Source organism: Mandrillus leucophaeus, unplaced genomic scaffold (assembly GCF_000951045.1).
Source record: "Mandrillus leucophaeus isolate KB7577 unplaced genomic scaffold, Mleu.le_1.0 Scaffold48, whole genome shotgun sequence".
NCBI lineage: Eukaryota > Metazoa > Chordata > Mammalia > Primates > Cercopithecidae > Mandrillus > Mandrillus leucophaeus.
This window is the reverse complement of record NW_012105142.1, coordinates 1,358,055-1,365,313: the sequence shown is the minus strand read 5'-3', so window position 1 is coordinate 1,365,313 and position 7,259 is coordinate 1,358,055. Positions and strand designations below refer to the sequence as shown.

At 42.7% G+C, this 7,259-nt stretch overlaps 1 protein-coding gene across 4 annotated transcripts in view; it reads left to right on the top strand.

Moving 5' to 3' along the window:
* Positions 1–1,253: 1,253 nt before the first annotated feature.
* ZNF507 (zinc finger protein 507) overlaps positions 1,254–7,259 on the top strand; it is a 41,102-nt gene continuing 35,096 nt past the window's right edge. For 2 of the 4 annotated variants that reach the window (XM_011995254.1, XM_011995252.1), the window contains exon 1: positions 1,254–1,437. The gene's annotated coding sequence lies outside the window, so the exon portion shown is untranslated. Of the gene's footprint in view, positions 1,438–2,893; positions 2,988–7,259 lie in introns of all 4 variants that reach the window. The other 2 variants (XM_011995253.1, XM_011995251.1) reach the window with 2 other exon arrangements.

Genomic DNA, 7,259 nt, shown 5'->3' with positions numbered 1-7,259 from the left:
AACCCGGGAGGCGGAGCTTGTGATGAGCCAAGATCTCACCACTGCACTCCAGCCTGGGCGACAGAGTGAGACTCCGTCTCAAAAAAAAAAAAAAGAAAAAGAAAAGAAACAAAAAAATTAGATGGGCCTGGTGGCACGCCCTGTAGTGCCAGCTACTGGGGAGGCTGAGGCAGGACAATCACTTGAACCTGGGAGGCAGAGGCTGCAGTGAGCCGAGATTGCGCCACTGCACTCCAGCCTGGGGAGAGAGTGAGACTCTGTTTCAAAAAAATAAAAATAAAAATTCTAACTTTGCTGGTTTCCTAACCCCCAAATTCAGATGAATTTGTATTCCGAAATACAGTAACAGGAATTATCAGCCTTTCTGATTCTAAATTTTGTTGGCTCTTCCTCCCAGGACCGTGGACAGCCCAGCCAGCTGTAAAGGCTTCTAAAAGATCTGGAATAGATCCCCAAGAGGTATCTCACCAAACGAGTCCATTCCATTACAATGGCCAGAATCTTCAGTTTTACTTCCTTGCTCATGTCCACCGCTCACCCGGAGTCCAGAACCAAGCACCACGCTGAGTAGTTCCTAATACGGCAACACTATCCAGCATTTTTGGTGAAATTGGCTGGAAAGCTTCACTCAGTCCGTTTTTCACTGTTAGCAGGGGAACCACCCTAGTATCTTTCATAAAACAGATCCGAATGACAAACACCATCGTGCCCTCGGAGGGCTGAGGTTGTGTTACTGGGTCTGGTCCTACAAACCCTGAAAATTCTGAATCTCTCAAGCAAAGAGATTTCCGCCCCAGCCCTTGTCCTTAACAGGCGCCCCTTAAAGCCAAGCTGCGAATCTGGCTAGGACCTCTATATTTTAGCCAAGAACACCTCAAAATGTACAGTCCTACCAAAAGAACTAATACAAATCTAGAAGCACAAGTCTAAAGAAAAAAAAAAAAACCAATGCTCATTGTTGAAAACCAATTGCGGGGTGAGTGGGGTGATAAGGCTAGCCCAGAGCGGATTTAGGCGACATGGGGAGATGCCAAAGTGAATACAAGGTGACTTCTAAACCTAGACGTCTGGAAGGGGCCGTAAGAGCCAGACAACTGGGCCCGAACCCCGCCTGAGAGCCGGGATTTGCAAGGGGCTAAGACGGCTAGGAAGCCTCCCTCTCGCAGGTCCAGCCTCAGCGGCCCGGGATGCCCGGGGGCGGGGCCTGAGCCTCGCCCCGCCCCCGCTGCCCGCCATTCGGGTCACCTGACCCACTGGCGGCTCACGTGATCCATCCCCAGCGCCGCCATTTTGGAGCTCCGGATGAGGAGGGGGAAAGCGGGGGAAAAGAGGGAAAAGAGCCGGGAGAGAGGTGGGCAAGGACGAGGGCGAGGGCACGGCCGGGTCCTGGCTGGCCAAACGAGGCTCGCGGAAGCAGCAGCCGCCGCCTGACCGCAGGTACCGCGCCCCGGGGCCGCCCCTCCGCCCGCTGTTAGCGCCGCCGCCGGCCATGTGCATCCTCCCCTCAGGCCTCTGCCGGCGCTCGCTTCCTCCTCAGCCGGCCGAGCCCCTCCCGGTGCTAGCCACAAGCCCCAAGTTCCGTGTCCCGGTTCTGTCTTCTGTGCAGCAAGGCCTGCGGAGACTCCGGGCTTGCCCTGCAGCTGGGGGTGGGGGGAACCCGCTGCTCCCCGCATACTGTCACCAGCCCGGCCCGCCTGCAGGCCCGCCCGCAGGCGTTGCTTCCTTATGCGGACGTGAGATCGTTTAGGCCAGCCGGGATGGACCCAGCAGCGATGTTCTCACAGCATCTTTTGATTAATTTTCTAAGCCCCCTCATTCCCCACCCATCACCTCAGTCCTTTAGCCAGTGCGTGATGTAGAAAAAGCTAGTACGGAAACGCAGTCCTGGTCTTCTGCATTTATTACCGTCCTCTGGAGATAGAATGATATCTCCAGAGATCACGGAGACCATCAGGGAAAGTTCCCACCTCTTAAGACCTGGGGGCATCGGAATGAATGGTTTGTGTAGAAGGCCGGGATGATTAATAAGGTGGAGGCCACTTTCCCAACCCCAAGGCGGTCTTTTTAAGTTTCTGCAGTGGGCTGTAATTTGCTATCAGTCTGCATCGCTCTTCTCAGGCAATTACTGGATTTATCACCTCTTCGAGTTTGCACTTCCTCCAGTACTCTGCTCTCACTCAGAGTATGGGTTGCGTTATTGATTAAAAGAAAGCCTGGCCCTTCATTCTTTTACCTCACTAACTCGTTGAAAATTAACTTCAGGGGAGCCCTAAAGATGTTTTTTCTGCCCTGGCAGTGAGCTATTTTACTTAACCGTAATCGATAAGGTAGTTGCATTGTAGGTGAAACGAATAAGCATTTTTTTATCTTTTAGATTTATTCTAGCCAGTATAAGAAACAGTGGCAAAGAAATGTAGGACCAGAGTAGGAAACTGCATTAGAAGATATATAGGTCACACCACTGTGTCATATCTTTTTACGCTGTTTTTCTGCCTATTGTGCTTGCAAAATTTGCAGAATCACTCGTTAGATTGTGTTTTTAGTTTAGATTAAAATAGCAATGTGCAATTTATTGTTCCATTCTCATTAGAAAATGTTGTCAGTAAAAGCAATCGTGTAGAGTCCAGTACGTCAATTCTGAGGTAAAACAAAATACACAGTTATTGGGAGAAGTTTCCAGAGCTATTTTTTCCTAACTTTTGCAAAACCCTCAAGTCGGCTTGTTAGATAAATTATTTAAATTTGCATTACGTAATGGGGTTGCATGAACATTCCTCTGAATTTCTTTTTACATGGAATATTGAGACATTTTTCACTGCCAAAAAAGTCGTTACTTTGTTTCACCAAGAAAGAGAAATGTTTTGATACTATATACTTTCATTCTTGGCCACAGCTGGATTTTGAAGATTGATCCAAGGGACTGTGTTAATTTCAGGAATTGATTTGAAAGACACTGGCTCTGCCACTTAACAGCCATGTAACCTTGGGTAAGTCACTTAAACCACACTGAGTGTTTCCTTATTTATAAGATTGTATAACCCACCTAGCCTGTCCCAAAGAGTTACGAGGATCAGATACCACTAACATGTTTGATAGAGCCTAGCTGTAAGGAGCTGTTACTCTTTTCAGTATTGATATTTTGTACATGTTTATTCTCATTGAGAATTAAGAGGAAAATTGGTGTATTAGAGAAAGCATGGCTTTAGAATGAGATCGGCCTGGATTCCTGTTCTTAAACCAGTTACCACTTTGTGTCTGTGAGTCTCAGGTTCCTCATCTGCAAAAAAAAAAACCACAAAATTTGAGTATTACACAAAATCTACAGAGGCATTACTCCCTAGACTTGCACCTCATGGGCGAGGATTTCCTCAGTCATTTTTGTAGTCTCCAGCACTCTGGTTGGCACATTATAGGTGCTCAATAAATGATAGTAAATCTGAATATTGGTTAATGTTAGTTAGACCTTATGTCTTCATTGCAGCTGCCAAATTAGAATATTCTCTCAGGCTATGTGCCAACTAAGAAACTCTAGACTATGAAACTCCGTATACTTGTGATATTTATACTCATTTTTTTCTTAGTGGTAATTAATAATTACCTTGGACTCAGAAGATTTTAAATCAGATAAATTATAGCCAATATAGTGAGTTAAATCTATAAATAATGTGTAAGCAGTTTCCAGGTAACTTTATAGACAGTTTATAATTCAGGGACCTGAAAGTTCATCTAGCTTCACCCTCTTGTTTTACATCGGAGCAATCTAAAACTCACAGAGACAGTGACTTGCCTAAGGTCACACAGCTAATTGAGGGCACTTTAGGGGAGGGACCCTTGAGCGTATGCCCCCTGCCGCCTTTTGGCTGGAGCAAAATAAATGTGTCATATTTTAGAATTACAATAATCTGGAAGAATGGGGAATTTATTGGCCTTTACTTCTATAGCACAATTTTTTTTTTTTTTTTCATTTTGGAAAAAAATTCTTGTTCTGAAGGAGAAGGTTCTTTTGTATTGTGTTGTACTGTTCTTCATATATACACAGAAAATTATAGCCTTTTCTCCAGGCCCAGATAGATTGTTCACCTTGATTTTACTCATGATAACCATACTACTGTAACTCTAAGGAACTAATTAGATACACAAATCACCAAATAGCAAATTATAAGGAAATGAAGACAACGGAAATAATTTGGCTCCTAACTTTTTGTGAGAAAGATATTAATTAGAAGCGTTTGCCTGTGGAATACTGTTGTCAAGGAAAGATTTGAGAGAGTTGGTGGAAAGGGTTATAGAACTTTTCTGGTTTGGGATAAAACTTTTGTTTATTACTTATTTATTTGTAACAATTTAATATATTTAATGTTGTTATGTCTAAACATTCCAAACAAGAAATCTCCTGTTTTGCTAATGCCTGTCGTCGTCTTTCCTCCTCGTGAACTTTCATATTCAGCCATATTGATCTTTTCACTCACCCCCAGATAGCATGCTTATTCTCACTTCTAAAAATATAGTCACGTCATGGCTGCTTTTCTGGTCACTGCTACCCTTGTGTCAACTTGTATCAGCAGTATTCCAAGGAAGCAAATGGCACGTTGAAATGAGGATAATTCAAGGAAGGTATATTTACAAAGATATTAGTAATAAAGGTGTTGGACTTCAATAAGCAAACCACAGCATAATGCAGTTATCTGGAGCTGGCAGCATTAGGAGAGGGAGAGGTATCAGAATCAGAAGAAGGGTCTTGGAGAGCAGCCTACCTGGAAAGAAATAGCCATCTATTGAGGAACATGGCCAATCCAAGGTGACTTAGAGATAGAGAACCGGGACAATGAATATTCTGATCTCACTCTGCTACCTCCCTCTGATCTGTCATGGTTCTTCATTGGCTGACCTCAACCAGAAAGCAGAGGGCAGGGGAGCCTAGTGATGTAATCCCTCTGACACAGAGCAGAATGGAAAGGAGGATACAGTGAGCCTGGAGGGCAAATGGATGATGTCTGGCATGCTACCCATCCTTTGGGAACCAGTGGACATTTTAACCTCTCCATGAAGCTTTTGCTTACCTTGCTAGCCCAAAGGAACTCTTCAGTCTCTTTCGGGATTTAGTCATTGACTGTTGCCTTTTATTTTACCTTGTGTACTATTGCATTGTTTAAACGCCGTTACTTTTTAACTTCCAAATGTTTGCCTTATCCATTCAACTCAGTTTTAAACTACAAGTATTAAGAATATAAAATTTTTCCTGATACTTTGCCTTGCGCCTTGCATGTAACAATTTGCTTGTTACATGCACACACATATTTGTATTTCTGCATTAGTGGTCTAAGTAAAATTTCTGGGATTCTAAGTAATCAAGAAATTTGAAGAGTTGGCCATAAGGTAACTTGCCCTCTGTGTATACTTTATTATGAGCTGTTTAGCCTTTTTATTATGAAAAATGTTAAACATTTATATAAGTAGAAAGAACAGTGAATTCCTAGGTACTCATCATTCAACTTTAATTACAGAATTAGTCATTCTTACTTTATTCTCATCCTCTCCACCCTACCACTGCACTATCACCAAGGTAATTGTTTTACATGGATCTCTTGGAGGCCAAGGAAAGTATGCAGATTGTCATAGTTTATGTTGTCATCACTATTGAGCCACTGACATTGTGTGTGTACTCCTTATTTCATCTCTTTTGTTCAGATTTACTTCACTTGACACGCAATCTCATATATATGTGTATGTGTGTCACACACGCACATACATATCATACATATATGTATTTCTGCATTAGTGGTCTAAGTAAAATTTTTGTGAAAATTGGAAGAGTTGGACTTACAGTAGCTTCCCCTCTGTGTATACTTTATTATGAGCTGTTTAACCTTTTTTTTTTTTTTTTAAACAGAGACTCGTTTTTATGAGATTAACCTGTGCATTGGTTTTGCATGTGGACCTAAACTGGTTTTTCAGGTGTTTCCTGACGTATTTTATGTTGTCATATCTGTTTTATAGCTGCCATTACTGTACTTATCCCCAAATGTATGCAGCCTTTAAAATGAGATACTTACATAAATGTTCAGGGAAAATTGGAGCATCTGCTGCAAATTTCCATTAGCTCTTAATGCCTGAGCAGACACAACTTTAAAAATCTGAATGTTTTGTCAGATTCTTTCGTATTAGTCTTTTTCTTGAGTTAAGATGAACTCCTCCTTTTCTTCATTTCACTTTCTTTTTAAGGTACACACTGAAATATCCACAGGGAGCAATTTGCACTGGTCTGTGTCACTTCTCTTATATCATTAAGTAGAAGAGAGACAACGTGAGTCACCTTCGTAACCCTATGGGTGTGCAAAGTCTCTTGAACAAACATTCACTTGTTAACCTCCAGATGATCAGTCAGCCTACGTGGGTGTTACATTTCATGGGGAAGGAGACCTTAGATCTACAGTAGAGAGCCGTATCATGTTCAGAATATTGAATGTTTGGGGATTCCTATTATTAAACTTATTATTTAACCAATTTGCATTTAACCATTGAGCTGACAGAAATAAGGCCTTAAGTTAATCACCTTAAAGGGAAATCAGTAGTCACATGAAGAGCTCCAGCTCCCCTTGGCCTAAAAATGTGGAATTGTAAGACAATAAAGCAACTTAGGAAGTCACAAAAGGGTTTTTCTAAGGAAACAAATTGTTCCCCCATTGGTCTCCTCTTTAATGACTTACAGCTGAGCGAAGAGATCTAAAAAGACTTTTGTTCCTTCTACCTGAGAAAGATGAAACAGAACTAGTATTTTGAGAGATTGTTTAAGGGAGAGTGGCTGAAGGACCACAGGCCTTTGGGAGCCAGGGTAGCTGTCATTGTTGGAATGGCCATGGAATGCATTTTCTGCTGTGAGGGCAGCAAGAGACAGCTAGTAGCAAAGAGAAAAAAGCTGATGCCATAGGGCAGAGTATTGTTAGGAAGAAGGGAAGAAGTAGTACTGAAGAAGCCAAGAGTAAAGTGTTTGCATTTTTGCCTGATGTGGACGTAGATCTAGAAAGCTGGCTTGCCAGAAGGAGTAGAAAATGAAGAAAAGCCATAGCTGCTGCCCAGAGTTGTGGGCGACCTGGCACTGAAGCTGGTCAGCACTGTGTGTGTGTGTGTGTGTGTGTGGTAAGGCGTAGTCTGTCTCCCCTACTAGAAGTAGACTTCATGAGGACAGGAACTTAATTGGTTCACCACTGGGTCTGGAATGGTGCCTGCTACTTGGTAGGCATTTAATAAATGTGTGCTGA